The following is a 24,900-nucleotide window of genomic DNA, read 5'->3' on the forward strand; positions in this document are numbered from 1 at the left end:
ATATTTCTTTAGATGCAAAGCCCCTATATGATCTAAATTGTGGTCCCTTGGTGGTATCCATATTAAAAGATTTGCAGAAGGCGAGAAGCTATGACGTTGTTTGGCAGGGTAAATGCGCTTAAAATGAGTGTAATCCCTAGACTTATTTATGTCTTGCATACCGTGCACATAACACTTCCACAGACATTCTTCAAACAAATACAAAGGGCTTTTATGACTTTTGTGTGGGGAGATAAACATCCCAGGTTGGCATATGAGATTTTGAGGAGAGCAAAACGGGAGGATGGGGTGGGACTCCCAGACATAGCAACCTATTACAGAGCCATGGCCCTGGTTCGTATTATGAATTAGTGCCTGGACTCTGTTGGTAAACTTTGGGTGCCCTTGGAGAAGGCATTAGCAGGTAGCAACTTGGCCGGAGCTCCCTAGATTCCAGTTTCTTATAGGGGGTTATCAGAATATGTATCACCATTGACCAAAACAACATTGTCCATCTGGGACAGAATGAATAGTACGGGAAAATTTGCCCCCCCCCCCCAATATCCCCCATGACACCATTGGAAGGATTCCCCTGGTTCCACCTGAGGGAAGAGAAAGGGAGTTTAGACCGTTGGGGAAAGAATGGGAAGGGTAACTGTGCTAGAGTAGCCCCACGGTGTAAATTGTTACCACTGGCAGAGTTGGTTGTGGTATTGGGGGAAATACCAATGGCTGTATGGAAATATTGTCAAATGACGGATTTGTTTAATAAGTGGAAGCATCAGATTAGGATCCTGCGATGTCTCCCCGCACTATGTGTGAGCCGCCCTCCGCTCGATCTATCACAGAGCCGAGCTCCGTTCCCTGCGAGCGTTGCGACGCACGGGAACAGAGAACGCCACCAAATTCAAAAAGTAAAACACACAATACATATACAGTACACTGTAATCATACAGATTACATAACTGTATCAATTTATTTCACATCCCTTTTGTCCCTAGTTGTCTGTCCAGTGCTCTGCATGCAGTTTTATATTAAAAATACTGTTCTTGGGGGGGCGTGGCTTGACAGAGCATGGAGTAGGTCCTGCATGACCAGAGCTCCGCACATTAATCCTTTTATAACGAAATCCTCCCCTCCAATCAGCATACCCTGCGGGTGGCCGGCTCCTCTGGGGACCCTCTTCGCAGCTGGCTTGCTCCCAGGTTTCTCGGTGGTCGAATCGCGGCCGCGATCGTCCCGCACGGTGGCCGCATTTAGGCAAGTCCCTGGCTTCGGCCTACTTGCGGAGGTCCGCGGCCATCTTGGGACACCCTTCCTCGGAGCTATCACTGGGCCTGTGGACACTGCCTTTCTCCTGTCCCTCCTGGGCTTTCTCTGCTTACAGACTGAGCAGAGAGGTGAGCACTCTGTCAGTTCTTTGCCCTCAGGACGGTCCGTGGCTCCGGCCTGTGCACGGAGGCTGGCGGCCATATTGGTACACCCGACCCTCAGGCTAGCAGCAGGCCCTGTCCCTGGGATTTCCTCCGCACTCTTCCTCATTTACCCTGACGGGCTTCAAGTGCTGCACCTGTGCCTAAGATCATGTACCCCCCAAAGAGCCAAAAATCCACCGCGGCAAAGCTGGCACAATTCTGCCGGACTGGGGGAGAGGAGGCGGGGGAAGATGGCGGTGCTGAGCGGATGGGAGGGGACGGGGACAGGGAGACCCGGATAGACTGCTGGAAGCAATCACACTGTGCAGGACATCCCTTACTGCCCAGATCGAGGGGGTCAAGATGGATGTGTCTCTGATTAGACAGGACTTCCAGAAAATCCGCAAACGGGTCACAGAGACGGAAACCCGCATCAGTACGGTGGAAGATATCCTGCCGCCATTACAGAGTGGATCTGAACGCATGCAGAAGCAGATTAACCAGCTGCTTGCCAAGCAAGATGACATGGAAAATCGCCTGAGGAGGTGCAACCTCCGTTTCATCGGTCTCCCGGAGGGAGCGGAGGGTAGAGACCCAACGGTATTCCTGAAACAACTGCTGGTGACCACGTACGGTCGGGAGGCCTTCTCCCCCATGCTGGCGGTGGAGAGGGCTCATAGGATGCCCGCTAGGCCACATCCTCCGGGGGCCCCTTCTCGCATCTTTATCGCAAAACTTTTAAACTACAGAGACAGAGATGCTGTACTGCGGCTGGCAAGAGAGAGAGGGGTAACATCCCAGTAGGAAACATCAAGGTGGCAATATTTTCTGACTTCTCGGCCGAAATACAGAAACATCGACAGAGCTTTATGGAGGCCAAGCGCAGACTTCGTGACCGTCACCTGAAGAATTCCATGCTCTTCCCTACACGTCTGAGAGTGGAACATGATGGGCAGGTGTTGTTTTTTGAGGACCCTCGCGAGGTCATCTCCTGGCTGGAGCGTGGGCCTGATCACGGCAGGGGTGACTGACCGCACTCTGGGCGAGTCACGTGGCGAGATCCTTTTGCCTCCTGTTTCCGTCATTATTCTGACTGTCTTAACTACTTCTGCCGCATTGCCACCTTGACCTGTATCGCACCTCTGTGCCATCACTTCGGAATATCTTATCGGTCTGGAGAGACGGGTGGAACCCTATACCTCTGCTGACCCCACCGCTGTGAATTCTCTTCTTTTCATTTGTTTGAATACTTGGAGTGGACTTTATCTATATCATTGCTCCCCTTATGGGAGCCCTTTTTTACTACTTCTACATTTATCCTCCACACGGGGCTGTGGAAGTGTACTGGTCCTACAAGCTGCATGCATAGTGCAGCGAATTTACGCCCCACCAACCACTGGGAACCACTACTATGCAGACGAACAGAGGAATTGGGTTGTGCTGCCTATTTGTCATAACAACACGCAGGGGTGCTCAGTTAGACCCCATTCTCATGATTTTACGTGGCGGTTGGCTCGGAACCACTATATGACCCGGTGGCTAAAACTGTTCCTTATCTTCTCCTTATACACACAGTCTCCTTTTTTCCCAGATGGAAGTTCAGAGTTGTTAAGGGATTATGCCTGCACAAGTTGGGGTGGGTGTAGGGCAGGGAGGGGGGAGGGGTTGTTTATCAGCTGTTTTTGCAACTTTTCATCGTTCATATTGTGTCCTCGGAACCGACTATGGGAAAATGTGCATTGGCTGAAGAGGTGCATCCCAAGGTGTTTAACGTACGTCTGATCCATTGTATATTGTATTTTCCACTTGATCTTGAGTCGCAGCGATGCTTGGCTCCATTAATTCTTAGAGCTCGGCCTTGCAGGAACTACAGACGGAACCGGCATCTGACACTGGCTCCTCCTACCAACTTGCACAGCCATGCGACTATTGACCACTTTGCACGAATATGCCTGACCAGAGGCCTTAGCTGTACGCAGGGGCTGCATTGTTGCAGCTTTTTTTTTTCTCTTTTTTATCCCTACTATTTTACCCTCTTTTTGTCGCTCTTTTTTCACATGTTTTAAAGAGATGGGACTCTGGGGTGTTAGTTCACAACTGTTGACGGATAATGCCCGCACATGTTGGGGTGGGGGGGAGGGGAATGTTCAACAGGTATTTTCTCAAAATGTAAGTGCACGAGTGTTATTACAAGAGGAGATTGTAACAGATACATGTCTTACTTTGTTACCTTATTCATGACTAGCTCTGTGGCAGGTCTTAATACTACTCATGGTCTTGGTATTGCATGATTCTCTAGCGGGTGATCCTAAAGGGGACATCCTGGAGAGGGGTTATTTTTCCTACGCTATACGATGACATCTATAAAATTCCTATCATGGAATGTGAGGGGCCTGCGCGAGAAAATTAAACGCTCGGCAGCACTTTCATTCCTAATGAGGCAGAGAGCGGATGTGGTGGCATTGGTAGAGACGCATATAGAAGGGAGGCTTCAGATGGCCCTTCGCCGTCCATGGGTGGGTGGGCATATCATTCCACTCACACTACTCACGCCAGAGGTGTCTCACTTTTAATAGCCAAATCGGTACTGACCCACAGGGTAGATATGTGTTTCTTCATGCCAAACTATATGGTGAACAGTTTCTCCTCCTGGCTTTCTACATACCTCCCCCATTTAGTATAATTGTGATTATGGAGGGACTCGCCCTTATGACCCGACACCCCGCAATACCAGCGATCTGGGTGGGAGACTTTAACACCACTCTGCGGCCAGCACTAGATAGATTACAGACTTCACAGGGTTCAGACACGGATACCAGGGAGACCACATTTTTTAAACTGATCTCCACTCTCCATTTGGTAGACACTTGGCACTATAAATTCCCCCTTACAAAGACTTACTCCTGCTTTTCGGCTTCCCACAACTCCATGTCCCGCATTGATTTTATTCTTGTATCTCAAACCCTAACGCCGCGGCTATTAGAAACTGCATTTTGCCCAAGACTGCTATCTGATCACAGCCCATATTTGATCTCATTGAGTATTCCTGTCGATAAGCCCCCAAAGCCTTGGCGCTTGAACCCAATCTGGCTGTCCCTATTCCCGGACGATGATGAGCTCCTGAACCTATGGAAGCTATACTTTGTAGAAAACAAACAAACTGCCTCTATTTCAGCTGTTTGGGACTCTTTCAAAATATATGCCCGCATGACCCTCGCCTCCCACATAAATGCAATTAAGACAAAATCCACAGATGTCTTTGATAGGGCGGTAGTGGAATTGACCTCCACATAAAGGGAATATGCCACCAACCCTACCCCAGATTTAGCAGCCCGACTCAAATTACAAACCAGAGTGGCAACCCAACTTCAGTTTACGAAGGCCAGGCAAAAGCTGTTCTTCACAAAGCAAAAATTCTTTGAGCATGGGGAAAAGGCGGGTAAGCTGCTGGCATATCTGGTCCACAGTGAAGATAGACCCCGGTGGTCATCACCCTACATGGACCGGGGGGAGAACAGATCACGGATCTGCGTAGTGTAACAGCTAGATTTAGAGACTTCTTTGCAGATCTGTACAAAACGACTACAACAGACCCCACTGACCGGAGAACGGCCTTCTTTCATAGTATCACCCTTCCCCAACTGACGACTGACCAGATTGACCTTCTTGAGGCTCCACTCACCACAGACGAAATAGCCTTGGCTATTGCCAATTTTGCCAAATCCAAATCCCCAGGCTCGGATGGCCTCCCAATTGAGTTTTACTCCCAGTTCGAGGAATTTCTTACTCCAAAGCTACTCATGCTATATAAACACCTTTTCGAGACCTTTTCCTTGCCCCCATCCATGAGAGAGGCAGTAATAGTACTCATTCCCAAACAAGGGAAGGATCCGGGATATCTGGAATCATAACTCTAGAAGCCCTCCTTAAACCATTTGTATGGGGTCCTAACAGACAAAAACTGGCGTGGCAGGTACTTAAAAACCCTACTGACCTGGGAGGTATGGCATTGCCGGATTTCAACTTATATTATATTGCGTCCCAGTTATCCCAATTGTATCACATAGACAAAACAGACAGAGAATGGGTCCTCCAGTTAATGTGCCCCAAGTGGGCCAGATGCACGAAAGATTCACTATATGCGATAATAGGCCCCTGGAAATGCCGGCTTTTGGAGTGGGGAGAAGGCCTTATTGAGACAATACAGGCCTATATGGGACATCGCTTATGCCAAGCTGGGGATTCCCCAATATAATGATTTCACCCCATTATGGCATAACAGGACCCTTCTAGAGTTCTGGCGAATCCCGGACGTGGATTGCTGGTCCGCTCATTGGATTTTCTACCTACATCATTTAGTCGTGCATGGGACCCTAAAAACCTTTCATGCACTCAAGGAGGAATTCAATCTTCCTGCCCAAATGTTCTACAGATACTTACAGGTCAAACATGCAATCCAAAACCAATTTATATCGTCCCCTCCTCAGCCCACTCCCAATGTAATCATGGCGATAGTCAAAAATACAGACCCCCAAAAACTAATATCAGCATTCTATAACATGCTCTCTACTCCTGTCACAACTACACTAGCGTATGGCCTTAAGCCTCGCTGGGAAAGGGCCATGGGACCCATAGAGGACGAGGAATGGGGGGAAGCCTTGGGACTTTGCAAGGAGGTTTCGCCAAAGCTCTCGGACAGACTGACCCAAACCTATATCATCCATCAGGCATACCTTACGCCTCTTAGGGTAGCCAGATACAGGAACTCTCAGTCCACTCTGTGTCAAATGTGTGGGAGGGAGACGGGCACGTTCATCCATCTCTTATGGTCATGCTCCAAAATACAGGGACTTTGGACACAGATAGTGAGATTCCTTCATGACGATATGGGCTCTCCAGCCACACTTGACCCAAAAATGTGCCTCCTAGGGCTCATGCTAGACTCGACTGACAGGTACACAAAGGTATTTCTGCATGATACACTATTCATAGCACGTAAGGTAATAGCTAGGAAATGGATGAGGACTTGCCCCCCGAACTTAGCAGACTGGAAGGCCGAAATAAACAATACCCTCCCATATAAAAAAATGTATATACACCAATAAAGGATGTCCTGAGAAATACTATAAAATTTGGGACAGGTGGCTGCAGGAGTCAGACACTTGCTCATAACTTGACCCTTGCACTACGCACGGGTAGGTCGATGGCATGTGGATCACCAAGCCCATGGGTAACAAAGCGAGTCACAAAATACTGAAACCAGGTACTTATTTATTCCATGGATACGCCATAGGGTGATGATAAAGACCTGAGATGTGGACACTACTGTTGTTTGAAGTTATGTATGATATGTACCATACCTGAAAATGTACACTATAGCATGTATGCACTGTAAACAAAATAAAACCTGTTGATTTAAAAAAAAAATACTGTTCTTTCTGCCTGGAAACTGGGGATTGTCCTTAGCAACCAAAACCGTCCCTTTACATCAAAAGTGGTTTTAGACCAGTTAGAAACAGCAATAATAAATTAGAATCACTTGCAGAATTGAGCGATAATGATTTGTGGGGAAATCCGTCATCAAACACTGAAAGTAATGACAGCGACAATTCTGCAACTGAGCAAATTTCAGTGTTTTTGATTTGATTACATTATTAAATAATTTGTATTATTATATTATTATTTATAGTTATTTATTATATTATAATTTATGATTTTGTTTTTCAAACTTTAACATACCTGGGATGTCTACTAGACCAGTGGTCATCAACCCTGTCCACAGGGCCCACTAACAGGCCAGGTTTGCAAGATAACTGAAATACATCACAGGTGGTATCATTTGCTGCTCAGTGATTGCAGTATTCTAGTCTGCACCTCCCCAAGGTAATACATAAAACCTGGCCTGTTAGTGGGCCCTGAAGACGGGGTTGATGACCACTGTACTAGACTCTTGTTTGGACAGATTTAAGTGAGTTATTCCTAAGAATTACAGGCCTAAAATATAAAATGCCAAATTTCCAAGCAAAATAATTGTACAGCCGCGTACACACGGGCGGACTGTATGGCCAACTTAGTCCGTCAGACAATCCGATGGACAGTCCGTCCTACTTTCGAATGACTTGACCACACACGATGAACAAACAGTCCGTCGAAAGCTTGCGCGATGACGTGTACAGCACGTACGACGGGACTAGAAATAGGACGTCCAATACACAGCAATGCAACCTTTCGTCGTGTAAATCCTTTCTGAGCATGCGCCATACTTAGTCCGTCGAACTAGCCTACTCACGAGCGGACTGTCCGCTGAAACCAAAGTTGGACGGACAATATTACGGAAATTCCGAAATACTTAGTCCGCCAGACTGCACGCTGAAAAAGTCCGCTGAAGCCCACACACGAGCGGACTGTCCGCTGAAATGTGTTTCGACGGACTAAGTTGGACAGACAGTCCGCCCGTGTGTACGCGGCTTACCACTTACATCATCAACAATCTGAAATAATCATACCGCCAGGGACGTTAAGGACCAACAGAATAAATTTAAAGACACATGGGCAGGATGGCTGTATTACGCCTCAGAAATAGGGGTGGATTAAACCCTATGGGGGTGGTGCTGTGTTATGGATCGGATAGTCTGTAAAAAAATATTTTGGATGCGTATGGTGAGGGGAAATTGGGAAGGGATGGGCTTTCATTATTGGGGTTCATTATTGGGGATCTGATATTTGGTTTTGAGTGAAGAGAATGAGATAAAGGTGGAGTTCTCAATAAAATTTGAAAGGAATGTCAAGTTGTTGTTAATCCATCATGTGAATTCCCCAGTTACGTGAGGATTTGGAAGGAATTTTGGGTCTCCTATTAAGGAGGTGTGGGTGTGTGGTAGAGACAAGTTTGTAGTTCTTACTGTGTAGCTTCCAAAGTTGGTATGATTGTGAAACTAAATGATTAAGAGCTTCTAAGGTATGGTTTGAGATCTTATTGCCCCATAAATGACCTGAGATAGAATAGGAAAGGATTGATTCTCTCTCTGATCTGACCCAGGGGATCTTAGGGTTGTGGATATGCCATTGGGCAATTTGTGACCATCTGGCAGCTAAGTAATATAGCCAGAAATCTGGGACGCCCAGTCCACCATTCTTTTGTGATTTGTATAACAATATTCTATATATACGTGGGTGGGAGTCTAACCAAATGAATTTGTTTATATCTGACTGGAATTTAGTTATCATTATTTTATTTAATCTTATTGGGAGTGCCCTAAATAAGTATAATAGCTTTGGTAAAACGGTAATTTTATTGCTGTTATTCTGTGTGAAAATGATATATTGAAGGATTTCCACATTTTAGGCATCGTTCTCTACTTTTGCAATAGGAGTAAGTAGTTTTTGGAGGATAAGTAATTAATATCTGGGGTGAGATAGATCCCTAAATAAGGGAGAGATTCCATCGACCAGGTGAAATTAAATGAGGAGCGAATGGCATCTGATTGAGATGGGGGTATGTTTATTTATTTGCCAATAGATTTTGAAACATTCACTGTTAAACCCGAGAGTGATGTGAATATTTTTAGTGTTGTAATAGGTTTGGTAGTGCTATATTGGGTTGTGTAAAGGATTATATCATATCATCTGCATACATACTTAGTTTGTACGTATTGTTGTTTGACGTATAACCTTTAATGCCTGGGTGTAGTATATTGCTGTTGCTAAAGGTTCGATTGCTAGAGCAAATAGTAAAGGTGAACGAGGACATCACTGACATGTGCCCCTACCCACCCTGAAAAATTCTGAATTGCATACAGGTAACCTTATCCTGGTGGATGGGTTGTGGTAAAGTGCATGAAAGGCATGAGTGAATTCTCCTTTGAATCTATATCTTTGCAATACTATATCGAGATAACTCCATGATACGCTGTTAAATGCATTATTAATGTCAAGGCTTAATAACAATACTGAACAAGATTTAATATTTGCATCTTGAATTATGTTTTTTACAAATCGAATATTATCAGTAATTTGTCTGCCTGGGATGAATCCAGATTGATAAGGGGATATCAAGGAGGGGATTATTGATGCTAATCTATTGGCTAACATTCTGCTAAATATCTTAAGGTCATGGTTTATTACTGAAATCGGCCTATAGTTTTGGGATAATGTATTGTAATGTGTTTATTTGGTTTTGGGATTAGGGACATGTTAGTGTAGCAGATGACATTTGGGATCAAATGTCACACACGTGTAAATTTCGTTTTTGGCCTCAGAACAGTAAAGGTTCTGAGGGTTAATTGTGTAGGTAGGCCTTAACACTCGTCTGGCCAGGCTATGTTTGTAAGTTCTGCCTGGTCATGTGAACGTGAGGTGCACATGACAGGCTAGAACAAAGTCTGGTTGGATGTTTAGTTATCAGCCTTCTCTGAGAAAGTCAGTGGGAGTGCCGGGGTCCGCTGAGGAGTCTGGGAAGGGGTACCTAAAGGGGTGTGGGTAACGTGTTCAGGGTTCCGGGGTTGTTCGAGAGACCCGCGTGGTCTAGTCTGGTTCCAGGACCGGGGTAGCCCCGTGAGGGGGAACGGTCAGTGGCTCCTGATAGACCTGCTTGGTCTGGGGCAGGGATCCGTCTGTTCCCGAGTCTCGGAACCAGCTGGTCCGAGGCGCAGTAATTGAGAGAGGATTCAAAGTGTCCAGATATGCTCTCGGCTAGGAGGTACACCGCAGCTCGTGGAAGTGACCGGGGTTAGGCCAGCAAGTGGCATCATTAGAAGTGCCTGGTTACTCAGTTGAGGAGGACATTGACGAATTCACACTTTTCCAGTACCATTTAGGAGACGGGAAACGTTCCAGGTATGGAGGAAAAAGGTTCCTGTTCACCCTTGGTTGATTGTTTAAGTTTGAGTCAACGTGCTGACTGCCATGATCCCTGGCTAGAGATCTGTTCAGCCTTAAAGTGCCCAGCTGCGAGTGGCTACTCCCTGGGTGGAAATAGAGACTTTTCTAGACCTGCAGTTTAAGGTGCCCGAGTTCTTCACCCGTGCCCTCTGTTCCCTAAGAGATTGTGTTAATTGAAAGTTCTACTGCAAAATAAAACCTTTTTAAAAGGACTTCATCTGTGTCAGTGTACAAGTCATTGGGTATCAACCCCGGGAACCCCTAGAAGTGGAAGAGCAGGCCAAGAGAAGGTAACCGGTAAGCCCATTAAGTCAAGGCCACCCTGCAACAGGTTATGGCCGCTGCATTCTTCCGGGAATTTATCTCCTTTAAGAATGTTGTTTTATAGTTTTGTTAGGCTCGGGATTAGAAGTTGGTGGAATTGTTTATAATAAAAGGAGGAGAATCCATCTGATGACGGAGCTGAGCCGTTTTTAAGAGATTTAATCATTTTGAGAACTTTTTCATTAGTGCATGGTGCGTTTAATTTGTCGATTTGTGAAGAGGCTAGTTCGGGTATATTAAGTTTGTATAACCAGGCTAGTGCTGTGGGTGAAATTGGGGTGGTTGGTGTGGAGAGAAGGTCTGAGTAGAATTTTTTTAAATATAGACAATGGGGGTTATTTATGAAAGACAAATACACTTTGCACTACAAGTACAAACTACAAGTGCAAAGTGCACTTGAAATTGCACTGAAACTGCACTTGGAAGTGTAGTTGCTTTAAATCTGAGGGGTAGATCTGAAATGAGGGGAGTCTCCGCTGATTTTATCATCCAATCATGTGCAAACTAAAATGCTGTTTTTTATTTTCCTTGCATGTCCCCCTCAGATCTACAGTGACTGCACTTCCAAGTGCACTTTCAGTGCAATTTGCACTTGTAGTTTGCACTTGTAGTGAAAAGTAGATTTGCCTTTCGTAAATAACCCCCAATATCTCTTAAAGGGTGGGTAATCAGTTGGTTGGCGTAATTCTTGAGTTTATAAACGTGAGTGGGTTTTATTGGTTGGTTAAGCTTGTGGGCAAACCTTGTAGAGTATATATTGCTAGAGAGGAAATATTTAGCTTTTGACCAGCGGAGTGTTTTTTCTGCTTTGAATGTGAGTAATGCATCCAATTTATTACGTTTTTGGGAGATCCTGTTAAAAATGTTAGGTTCATGTGTAATTATCTTATTACATTGCCCTGCTAGTTTAATAAGTCGATCTCTCAGGACTGCTTTGTGTGCAAGCCATAGTGTTGTGGGAGATATATCTGGGGTCGAATTTAGTAAAATAGTCTTCTATAGCTGAGGTTCTAAAGTTTAGGGTCTGTTAGTAATGACTCATTGGGGGTTATTTACTAAAGGTAAATCCACTTTGCACTACAAGTGCACTTGGAAGTGCAGTCACTGTAGATCTGAGGGGTGCATGCAAGGAAAATAAAAAACAAAATTTTTGCTTGCACATGATTGGATGATAAAATCAGCAGAGCTTCACCTCATTTCAGAGCTTCCCCTCAGATCTACAGCGATCTACAGCGACTGCACTTTCAAGTAGTAGTAGTGCAAAGTGGATTTGCTTTTCGTAAATCAACCCCATTAAGTCTCCATTAGTATGGTGTAGAGGTGAGACCAATAAATTGTGCGCTGAGAGTGGTAATATGGTGATCTGACCAAGAACATGGGTGTATTGAGGTATGTATGTATGTATACTTTTATGTTGTATGTTGAAATTTGTCTTAACCACTTGCAGACCGGACCAATTTGCTGGTGAAAGACCAGACCCCTTTTTGCGATTCGGCACTGCGTCGCTTTAACTGACAATTGCGCGGTCTTGCGACATGGCTCCCAAACAAAATTGACGTCCTTTTTTTCCCATAAATAGAGCTTTCTTTTGGTGGTATTTGATCACCCCTGCGGTTTTTATTTTTTACGCTATAACCAAAAATAGAGCGACAATTTTGAAAAAAACGCATTATTTTTTACTTTTTGTTATAATAAATATCCCCCCAAAATATATAAAAAAACATTTTTTTTCCCTCAGTTTAGGCCGATACGTATTCTTCTACATATTTTTGGTAAAAAAAATCGCAATAGGCGATTATTGATTGGTTTGCGCAAAAGTTATAGCGTTTACAAAATAGGGATAGTTTTATAGCATTTTTATTAATAATTTTTTATTATTATTTTTTTTACTAGTAATGGCGGCGATCAGCGATTTTTATTGCAACTGCAACATTGTGGGGGACCCATCGGACATTTTTGACACATTTTTGGGACCATTGTCATTTATACAGTAATCACTGCTATATAAATGCAGTGATTCCTGTGTAAATGACACTGGCAGTGAAGGGGTTAACCAGTGGGTGGCAGTGTAGGGGTTAAGTGTTCCTAGGGGTGTGTTACTAACTGTGGGGGGGTTGGGCTTTCATTTAGTGAACACTGATCTCTGCTCCAATCACATGGAGCAGAGATCAGCGTCACTAGTTGCTAGGCAGAATGGAGAAATGTTGTTTACACAGCATTTCCTCCATTCAGCCGCTCCGTGAGACGATCGCGGGGATGCCCGCGGTGATCGAGTCCGCGGGTCCCGCGACCGGACTCACGGGGGTCCCGACCAGCGCGGGAGCGTGCCACCGGCGGCGCGCTCCCGATGGCAGGGCGGCATTGAATATTGGACGTACCTGTACGCCAATATGCCTGCCCGTGCCATTCTGTCGACGTACATCTTCGTGTGCTGGTCGGGAAGTGGTTAATAAATAAAAAAAAAAAGATAAAAAAAAAAAAAATTCCAATTGTACCATTAGAATCAATGGCTGAAACCATTGGGCTACATAACTCTAATTTTCACTCCCAAAAACACTTTTTAACCCAGCTCTAATTTTGGTATTTACTATAGCTCCCTGTAAAAAAAGGCATGGGAGTTAAAATGAGAGTAGTTTGCATCTCTGAGCATGCTCGGTTGTGCTGGCTCCTAGTTTTAGTGAAAGGGAATTTATCTCTTCCCTTCTCTTTTTCACACAGTTTAACCGATTGCCGACCAGCTTCCGTCATTATACTGCGGCAGGTCGGCACATTCCCGCAAGCCGTCCTAGCCATAAATCAGATCCTTGAAGCAGGATAGCAGGCGCAGGCCCACAGCAACTGTGGGGTTGCCGATGCTTGTGGCCGACGACTGCTGGCCACGAGCAATCGCGGACACGAGAGGCAGAACAGGGACGCGTGTGTCACAAACAAGGTCCATAAACACATGGATGAGTTTATGGTTTATGGAGATTCAACTGATTTCCTAAAAATGTTACCGTATTCGAAAATAATTACAAAAAAATGAATCGCTATTCGAAAACATATTCAAATTCAATTTTCTTTCCATTTTTAATGCAGCTTTGCATTAGGCTATTGATACTAACTGTCTGACAATTTTGAAAATTAGAACAAAATAGAATAGAATAGAAAAAATATATAACCAACTTCCGATATTCAAATTTCGAATAGAGTGAATTTGATTTAGAATAGAAAAGATTAGAATAGAAAATAATGAATAGAATAGAAAATAATAGAAAAGAAGAGAATAGAAAAAAGACAATAGAAAATCAACAGGATAGAATAAAATAAATCATAACATACAGTAACAGTTATATTCTTTCTATTTTATTCTATCCTATATTAATTGTTTTTCTATTCTTTTCTATTCTATTCTCTTATTTTATATTCTATTTTTTTCTACTATTTTCTATTCAAATTCATTCTATTCGAAATTTACATTTCTGAAGATGGTTATATTCTTTATATTTTATTCTATTCTATTTTTTTTTGTCTATTCTATTCTCCTATTTTCTATTCTATTATTTTGGATTCCATTATTTTGGATTCTATTCAAATTTCAGAAGAAATATTCATATATATTCATATTTTATTCTATTAAAACATATTCTATTCTTTACTATTCTTAAATTTTTCTTCTATTATTTTGTATTCTATTTATTGTATTTTTTTTTCTAAACTCGATTTAAAATTTTTTCAAATTCAATTTTGATTCAAATTTGTTTTCGATTATGGGTCAACTATAGGCACATCTCTTAGCTCAGGAATAAAAGCATACAGTAGGTTAAGTAGCAGTAAGATAATGTATAAGGGCAAAACATGCATGAAGGACTTAGAATCAAGAGAATAGGTAGAATAGAGTGAAGTGGGGAAGAAGAAAAGAGGAGGAGGGGCAAGTTAAAGGTAGGTAAGAGGGGGGCTACCACAGTGTATTTTATTTTTCACCACAGCACACACCATGCATTGTTGGTGTGCTGCGAAGTGCTGTATTACTGGTGCGTATGTAAATGTGCCATTCAAAATGCATGCATTCCATTATGCAATAACGCATGTTAACATTGCTGCAATGCAATGGTGTAAATGGGCCCTAACATGAGTTTTATTCCTTTCACTTTAGTTCTCATCCACCACACTCTCCCATATGTGTCCCCCTTCAGCAGCCACTCTTCTGCAGACCACCTAGGTACCTACATTAAAGCACACTTAGTCTAATTTCCTCTCCTGCTACTATACCCACATAATACATGTATCTTTAAACCTCTACGCTTCTAAGCTTTAGCACCCTTTGTATTTTTCTGCCACTCTTACCCCCATACTCTCCACTTTTGTTGCCTATGGCCACCTACTGACACTGCCAACACCACCCTTTAAAGCGGAGTTCCACCCTAAAGTGGAACTTCCACTCATTGGAACCCTCCCCCCCTTCGGTGCCACAATTGGCACCTTTCAGGGGGTGGGTACAGATACCTGTATAATACTGCGGGTATTTGCGGGGCCCCCTCTGTCTGCTGGGAAACACACGGATCCCAGAGACAGCAGGGACCGTCTTTATTGCGCAGCGAGACTCGCGACAGATCGGCTTGGGGTGCTGACATCGCAGGCACACTGGACAGGTAAGTGTCCATATTTTAAAAGTCAACAGCTGCAGTATTTTTAGCAGCTGACTGAGCTCCCGCTTTAAAAGCACCATGACACTATTTTTTAGGTAAATGTTCACCTTCAAGAATTTTTGCTTTCCTTCTCAATGTTATGTATATTTTTTTTTACAGCATTTGTATATGAATTATAGATGTTCATTTTTTTTAAAAGAGAACTATGGCCAAAGTTTTTTTCTCTTGTGGGTCACAGGGGTGCACTTACTTTTGCACTCCTGTGGCCAAGAATCAGCCCGCTAAAGCCCGCTGTTTGCTGAATTCACAGAGCTTCTCCAGTCTCTAGATTTATCGCACCAATACTGTCAGGATCCACCCAGATGCTTGACTGGCAGCTGGCTTAGCATCTTGATGAGCTGCTGAGAGCCTGAGCCAGCCACTCCTGCCCCTTCTCCTCCCCGGTGCTCTAGTGAGCGCTGGAGGGCAGAGCAGAGATCAGTGAATGACAGTCCCTACTCTGTGCTCAGAGCTGACCGAGAACTGAGCAATCAGCAGTCATGTGATCGCTCAGTTCTCAGGGTTAGAGCTGGCAGGGAACACCTTTCAGTATCACGCCAATGCTGCAGCTATAGTCACACTCTGGACCCCTGCATTCTGCATTATGTATTCCTAAACCTGACACTGACTGCAGCACCCTGTACATTACATACTCTTGCTCCTTGAACTCACTGCATTACAAACATCTGACAGCTGCACTGTGCTTTACTATGGTTTATACACAATATGACATTACATACTTCTCACCAAAGATTTCATTATCTCAACAATTGCTTGTTGTTTTGCAGTCCCTGACTATTTTAATGAAGTTCTTCTTCAACCTCCCTGGCGGTATGATTATTTCAGATTTTTGATGCTGAAAGTGGTACAATTATTTTGCATGCAAATTTGGTATTTTACATTGTAGGCTTGTAATTCTTAGGAATAACTCAGTTAAATCAGTCCAAACCAGAGTCTAGTAGACATCCCGGGTATGATAAAGTTTGAAAAATTAATCATAAATTATAATATAATAAATAACTATAAATAATTATAACAAATAATAATATAATAATAATACAAATTATTTAATAATGTAATCAAATCAAAAACACAGAAATTTGCTTAGATGCAGAATTGTCACTGTCATTAGATTTAGTGTTTGATGACAAATTTCCCCACAAATCACTATCGCTCAATTATGCAAGTGATTCTAATTTATTATCTCTGTTTTCTAGCTGGTCTAAAACCACTTTTGACATAAAGGGACACTTTTTGGTTGCTATGGACAATCTCCAAATTCCAGGCAGAAAAAAAACAGTATTTATAATATAAAAGGGATGCGTATTTTTTTTATACTGTACTGTAATCTGTAAGATTACAGTGTACTGTATATGTACTGTGTTTTTACTTTTTTGAATTTGGCACCCTTCTCCATTCCCTGCGAGCATTGCGACGCGGAACTCGGCACTGTGTGAATCGAGTGAGGAGACACACAGCGGGGAGACATCGGAGGATCCAGGGGGCAAGGTAAGTAACTTTCTCTGTATCCTGCAATGCGATCCCGAGTCTTACTCTGGGTTACCGCTAATGGTACTGAGACTCGGGAATACTACCAGGGAGGTTAAGGTAGTGAACCTCCGTAAGGGTCACAAGTAACTGAGATCCCCCACCCTGCACAGCCACACCAAATTTTCATAGTCACCTCAGAGTCAGAAAAGAGTCCATTACTTTGTTTTTTGTTTTATTTTATTAATGATTAGAATGTGGATGGGATTGGGAATTATGGGATGCCCACTTGACTTCACAACAACTTAAGGGACACCTTTTTCTATATACAGTCTATATACACTCCACTGCTTTCTCCAGCACTCGCTTGCTTGCAGAACTCCACTGGCACACTCTTTGTGGATCTGACACAGCACTCAGTCAGATTAAAGCAAAAGCCTGTTATAGGCAGGAACCCAAGGCCCCTTAGATGTGTAGCAAAACCTCAGTGTCCAGCATTTATCACTCCTCCTGTGGCTACTGATCCCAGCACCACCTCTTAAAGCATTTGTTAACCCCCCCCCAAAAATGGATCCTGCTCCTTTAAAGCATGTTATATGACACAGTGCTTGTGCTGGGTCATTTGGCCCACTGTAACACCTGAAACACCTGGTTGATCCTGTCAGTTTCTGCCCTCCCTTATGTAAACTGACCACAGTTTATCATGACTGCTGAGCCCTGACACTGTGGTCAGTTTACGTGCCTCTGTCGTCTGCAGACCTGCTCTGTGCTCTCCTCTGTGCTCTCCCCCCCTGCCGATCTGCCTGTCAGTTCGTGACAGTGCCCGCCCCTGCAACTCCTGCTGCTTGAATAACTCTAACCTGCATGCACCATCCGCGCTGCCCCCTTTGAGTGTCCCCCTCTGTGTATGATTTATAAAAATAAATTTGCAAATACCTAATTTCAGAGCGGAGATCGCGATCACATGACCGGCCGGATCTCTCATCCCCTCCTGATTGACGTCAGCGGGGGAATCTCGGCCCCACCCAATCTGCATCTGTCAGAGGAGGAAAGGAGAGATCCGGACGGTCATGTGATTGCAATCTTGGCTCTGAAATGAGGTATTTGCAGCATTTATTTTTTATAAATCACACATAGAGGGGGGCACTACAGTAGAAGGCAGTGCTGATGGTGCAAACAGGTTAGAGTTTCTTAACAACCACTTTAAGGCACTGCCAACCCGCCTGGCTGCAGCTTTCCTTTCACTAACCCTCCTGACTAACTTCTCCACAGTCCTCCCAGACTGACACTTTCTCCACAGTCCTCCCAGACTGACACTTTCTCCACAGTCCCCCCAGACTGATCACTCACCAGCTCACCCAACTGACTTCTCAGGAGATCTCCTCAATGTGCTGACCTGCTCCAGCTGTCCTCTCTCCTTGCTCCTGTGCCTCCAGGAAGGGGTTCCTCTGTGTGTTGTGGGGCACCCAAGCCCCAGACCCGAAGTCACCCCCCACCAGACAAGGGGATGCTCTGCGAGGACCTCCAACAGTCCCTCGGCACTCCATATCCTTCTTTAACCCGACTGCTCCTGCTGGCATGACTCATGTCTATTTATGAGGTAAGCTTCCCCCTACCAGCCCATTTGCTGGGGATTGGTCAGGGTCCTTATAAATATGCATGACAGCCCCTCCTAGCTTCCACCCGCTACATCTAGAACCTTCTCCAAGGTTTCACAAAACAGGGGGAGGCACCAGAAGACCTATCAGATGAGTCATTCAGCCTCCCTGAATAACTCAACCCTGACCCAGATTCAACCCAGGTTTGACTCTCAGCCAAGCCAATTTGCCTACACTAACAGCCAACTATAAACACCTAGCACACTAGCTAGAGAGTTCTACAGATAAAAGGTTAACCCTATTTTCAGTGTGTGCAAAGCCATATGTAATAGAAGTTTTTTAAAAAAATTGAATGATTGTGCTGAGCCATACATGTGTCTGTGAGACTCTTGCATGTGTCACAGCAATCAGAGCATAATTTATTGATATGTGGAAGCCCAGGTTTTGTTTAATCATCATGCCCCTTAAGCCACTCCTACTGTTAACAGTTAGGTCACACCCAACTGTTGGCACAGATCTTTACTTCCCTGGAATGTCCCTCATTCTCAAGGTCCAATAGTTGGGAGGTATTTAAAGCTATAGGCAACAAAAGTAAACCATTAACACTGGAACACTTGCCTAACAATCCCTGCTTCTGGTCTGGATTAGCAACAGTTCTTGGGGACATATGGTCTCAGCTCCTCTCTTCCTCTCCACTTTCTTAATTTGGGAAATTTTAACCCAGCCACATACAGACAGGAAGTGATGTAAATAAATAACTCTGAGACATTAACCACTTCCCGACTGGCGCACGCCGATGTACGTTGGCGGATTGGCACGTGCAGGCATATTGGCATACAGGTACATCATTTCTATATGCCACCCTGCCGGTCGGGACCCTCGTGAGTCTGGTCGTGGGTCTCACGGACTCGATCGCTGCGGGGATACCTGCGATCGTCTCACGGGGCGGCTGAACGGGGAGATGCCATTGTAAACAACAAGGGCTGATGACCGCTTGTGTCAAAACGTGTCGGGAAGCATTACTTGCACACCATATTGCTTTATCCTTTGTTTATTTATTTTTTTCTGATCACTTTTCATATTTGTATAATACGTATTTTTTATTAAAACCAATCGGTTTTTTGACCTACACCATCCGGAGCCCTTTCTTTTTCTTTTTCCTTTTATATGCTACCTACATGAACCCCTGAATTGGAAGTGGGATACATTGGGTTCTTGAGGTACCTCCACCCTTGAATATGGGAATCACTGGTTGGTAATCATTCGATCCACCTATCTCCATTCGGGACCGTGGACGCTCCCAAGAGGATTCCATATCGTGACCCTTCTCTCCAGAGGCTGGAGTACAATCCTTTGGGATTACAAGCTCTTTAGACCCATTGTCGTATGGCATGCGGTTCCAACTGTTCTGGTAAGCGTATCCATCTTATACCTTCAGATTGTTGCATCTACAGATATTTCCACAGACCAACAGATTGCTGTGATGTGTCTCCTTGGTACCTTGATTTAAAGCCTATTTGAGAAGATTGGTCACTCTCTCTCCATATAAGTGGACTTGTGTACAGACTGATGAACTGGCAATATTTTTTTTTATTTTTTTTTTATTTTTTTTCTCAGGATCCACATCATGTGACCCCACTGTTACTACATTGTCCATGCACTGTTGTATTTATATAGCACTAGGGATTATACTCTGCACATATTGTGATTTGCACCTGTTTTATAATTAGCACAATAGCTTTTTCTTTGTTGAGTGTAGGTCACTTATACTTACTCAAAAAAGAAGTTTTTGAGTCTAATGTTTGTTTAGCGCTACATTTTTATTTTCTCACATTTATTATAACTTTGTATGTTTGAATGTTAGCTGCTATTTTGATTTAAATAGCGCAGTGTTTTGCTTTTTTCGTATTTTCTAAGTGGATTCACTCAACAAAGAATGATTAAGAAAAGAAGACAATGCCATAGTGCAGTATATTCTAAAATACTTCTTTAAAAAGGCAAGAAAAAAACACTTACAAGATGCATATGTAAAGCAGCATAACACAGTAAATGTACCCACGGTTCTCCCACCGGCGTGTGTGATGGCTTCATGTGTAGCGCCCCACTCAACAGGTTTCACTGCAACCAGCGTATTCAGGGGATAGAGGCATGAGGCTCTGGTAAGGAGCCCACTTACTTTCTGGACACTTTCTTTTATGGATTTGGACTATTTGAAATTTCATTTCACTTTATCACAAGCACATTTTATTGATTTACATGGGACAGTCACTGCTGATTTGTTTTTTTATATATGATGAATTGAATTTCGCGCTATATATTGTGCTGATCTCTTTGAATTGTACGCTATGAATTTTATGTATATCTAAGGTAAATACTGTATATGTTTATCACTTTTTAATTTATTTATGTAATGTGTGCAGAGATTGATTTTTAACGTTTACTTATTTTACTGAATATGTTTTATAACATAAGTAGAAAATGACAGAGTTGTTTTCAAAATTTATATATATATATAGCAAAATATAAAAAACCCAGTGATGATCAAATACCACCAAAAGAACAACACAAACATAAAAAGCTAAAAAAAAAAGTACCTGTAAAAAAATTACATTATATTATTTACGTATTATATTACTGTTTTTACAATATTGTCCTTTTTCAGATTAATTTCTAACATAAGTACATTGTATCAAATAAAAATGTAGCTGACTCACGCTGAGGCTGCTACATTTGGCCTAGACATCTAGGCTTCAATGACCTTTAGTCATAAAATAATTAAATATCCTGTATTTTTGCATAATCAAGGTAATCTATATAATTGTAGCCCAGCGATGTGTAATAGTATAGCCAAGTAACTCATAGCCCTGGTGAAGCTGAGTAACCATGTTTCTGCCACTTGAAGTTGACTGTACTACATCAAGTCTGTAAATATAATACTTGTGTCCCCCACTTAACCAGCCACAGATGTTCTGTTTTTTGTGCTCACTCTACGTCTCTGTAATGTGGTGCATTATATGAAATAAAACATTGACAGATTTGTGTATCAGTGAAATCTAGGAGCAAAATAGAAGCAAAGGAACTTCAGTGGTGTAGCATAGAGGACTAATTTGATCCAGCTTGTGGATAACTAAAAAGTGTCAAAAGGAAAAAATATGGAGGGACTCTGGCACTTTCCTGCAGAAGGATTTATTGTATGAGCTCTGCAATTTTTTATGAATCATGTCATTTTAGGGAGTTTTAAGTCCAAAAAATTAGGTCACAATATTTTTTTTCTTATTGGATTACACCCAAGTAAAATGTAATAATTGTGTATTTATCATACCCCGCTGTTAAAGCATAACTCCAGCCAGATGCACAGTATATACCAGCCAAAATATTTGTAAAGCAAGGCACATTGCAGTTTTGATCCACTCTCCAGCCAGCTATAGGGTGCAGGCCTAGCACAGGGTCAGGTTTGAGATGTAATAAAAGTAGAAGTAAACCCTAATTGAATGATATTTGATTTGCAAAAGTACTGTGTATAAACAGTTTTTTTTTTAAATTGTCCGAGTCTTGCTGTTTAGCTTTACAGAAATCACTTGAACTTGGAAAACAAACGTAACAAATCAAAAGTGCTCTTTTTAAAGGCTTATATGCAAGTTATTGCCATAAAAAGTGTTTTGGGGTCCAGGTATCAATGCAAAAAAGTTTTAAAGCCATAATGTATTATTTAATATAGATGAAAATTATTGAAATAAACATCATGGGGCCCCCTCCTCAGTCCATTACCAGGCCCTTTGGGTCTGGTATGGATATTATGAGAAACCCTGCACCCAAATTTAATAAAAAAATGATGTGGGGGTCCCCCAGGCACTATATAACAGCATTATATAGTATTATTATTATTATACAGGTTTTATACAGCTCCAACAGTTTGCGCAGCGATTAACAAAATAAAGGCAGACATTACAGTTACATTACAATTTGGTACAAGAGGAATCAGAGGGCCCTGCTCATTAGAGCTTACGATCTAAATATACTATACGGCCTGCCCTATATACTCTGCAGAAAATTTCTCCTTAGGTGTTGGTGGTACCAGAACACTGTAAGCCCTCACAGTTACTCTTTGTTGGGTGCAGGAACAGGCCTTGCTGTGAAATATTATATCAAGAATTGTAATTACATGCCTCTGTTAAACAGGGGCAGAAAAATTGGGACTTGGGTGGTGGTGGTGGTTGTGGTGCCACAACACTGTAACCCCTCACAGATACTCTTGTTGGGTGCAGGAACAGGCCCTGCTGTGAAATATTGGATCAAAAATTGTAATTACATGCCCCTGTTAAACAGGGGCAGAAAAATTGGGCCTTGGGTGGTGGTGGTGGTGCCGCAACACTGTAACCCCTCACAGGTACACTTGTTGGGCACAGGAATGGGTCGTGCTGTGAAATATTAGATCAAAAATTGTAATTACATGCCCCTGTTAAACAGGGAACTAAACATCGGGCCTTGGTTGGTGGTGGTGCCATTACAATGTAACCCCTCACAGAGATTCTTGTTGGGCACAGAAACGGGCCTTGCTATGAAATATTAGATCAAAAATTTTAATTACATGCCCCTGTTAAACAGGGGCAGAAAAATTGGGCCTTAGGTGGTGGTGGTGCCCTAAACCAAAAATATTGTTGAAAGCTAGCATCATCAAGATTGAGGAGGAATAGGATACTCAGCATAGACAGTCTTCAAGGGATCCCACATCCATAGCAAATTCAATCAGTTACATCAGCATCAGGTGCTTGATAGCTGCTGTTCTAAGACTGATTCATTTTTATAAATGTGAGGCTATCAACAGAGTCTGTGGACAGGTGCATTCAATGTGCATTCAGAAAGCACGCTGGATGCAGGACAGGCTAGTAGCTGAATTGCATATTGAGCAAGTTCTGGCCAGTGGTCCATCCTCAAGACCCAGTAACCCAGTGGTTGCTCTGTTGGAAAGGTCTCCAAGTCTGCGCTTGTCCTTAGATATCCCTGTACTATGTAATGCAGACCTTGGCCCTGAGGACTGAAAAATTGTTTAAAGGCATCGGTCAGCAGGCCACCTTTTCCACCGCTCTTCCTCTGAATGAACGAAGCCTCAGCAACACGTTGTCCAGCACCAGGAAATTGTTACCTCCCAGGGTCTGGAAATGCATTGCGCAAACCTTTCTTCAAGGCCTCCTGAAGATTTTTCATCCTCTGCTCCCTCTGCGAAGGCAGCATGTGCTCTGCAACCTTACTCTTGTAGTGTGGATTAAGAAGGGTTGCCAGCCAGTAATGATCCCTCTCCTTGATACCACGAATCCTAGAGTCCTTTCGCAGGCTTTGTAGACTCAGGGAGGCCATGCAGCATAAGTTTGCAAAGGCATTCGATTCTGAAGCCTCTGGGTCACTAAGGATCACAAGATCTGTAACTATCTCCTCCCAGCCATGTACAACTCCTCAGTGGCATCGATGGGGGGGCGGGCTGCACCCGGTGAAACACACCAGAGAGGTGACACCCGTAGGTAGCGGCACCGCTAACACAGCCCACTGCCCTACACTGATGTGCACTTCTCGGCTGTGTCTCTCAGCGAAGTGGACCAAAGGCACCTCCCCCTCCTCTCTGTTTACATCCAGACCGGATGTATACCGGGGGTCTATACTGAGGGTGGAGGTCTATATTGATGGAGGGGGTCTGTACTGAGGAAGGTGGTCAGTACTTAGTGGGGGTCTATACTGAGGAAAGGGGGTCTATACTGAGAGGGTGATCTATACTGGCGGAGGGGGGTCAGTATTGAGAGGAGAGGTTTGTACTGAGGGGGAGGTTTATATGGATGGGTTCTGTACTCAGGGGGAGGTCTATACTGATGGAGAGGGGTTTGTACTGAGGGGGAGGTCTATATTGACGGAGTGGGGTCTGTACTGAGGGGGAGGTCTATATTGAAGGAGTGGGGTCTGCACTGAGGGGGGGGTCGATACTGATTGATGGGAATCTGTACTGAGGGGGAGGTCTATACTGACAAAGTGGGGTCTGTACTGAGGGGGGTGGTCTGTACAAAGGGGGTCTATACTTATGGAGGGGGGTCTGTACTGAGGGGGAGGTCTATACTGACGGAGGGGGGGTCTGTACTGAAGGGGAGGTCTATACTGAGGAAGGACCGTGTGTACTTTGTGAGGGGGATCTATACTGAGGGAGGGGCATTTATACTGAGAGAGGGGGGTCTGTAGTTAGTGGAGTGGGGTCTGTACCGAGGGAGGACTATAGTTGGTGGCGGAGGGGTGACACCAATTTTTTCGGCACCGGGTGAGACCAACCCTAGTGATGCTACTGAAACTCCTTGGGTTTCTGGCGACTGAAAACCACCCCTTGAAGACTGCTGCTGAGTGTTATCCTTTACATCTATGCTGACACAATCCCCCTCCTTCCTCTTCTTCTTTGGCGGGCCCACAGGAATGCTATCTGGATAAAGAGGGCCTTAAAAGGAAAGGAAGTCCACCTCTTCCTCCCGCTGTTCTGCCCCAAGTGCCCTGTCCATGATTCCACAAAGCGCGTGCTCC

The 24,900-nt window shown here is 43.7% G+C and overlaps 1 pseudogene; it reads left to right on the forward strand.

The window, feature by feature from the left end:
• The first annotated feature begins 2,263 nt into the window (after positions 1 to 2,263).
• LOC143998017 (uncharacterized) overlaps positions 2,264 to 24,900 on the forward strand; it is a 208,032-nt pseudogene continuing 185,395 nt past the window's right edge.

The sequence above is a fragment of the Lithobates pipiens genome, unplaced genomic scaffold, assembly GCF_037356315.1.
Source record: "Lithobates pipiens isolate NorthernLeopardFrog02 unplaced genomic scaffold, aLitPip1_a1.2 Scaffold_19, whole genome shotgun sequence".
NCBI classification, from domain to species: Eukaryota; Metazoa; Chordata; class Amphibia; order Anura; family Ranidae; genus Lithobates; species Lithobates pipiens.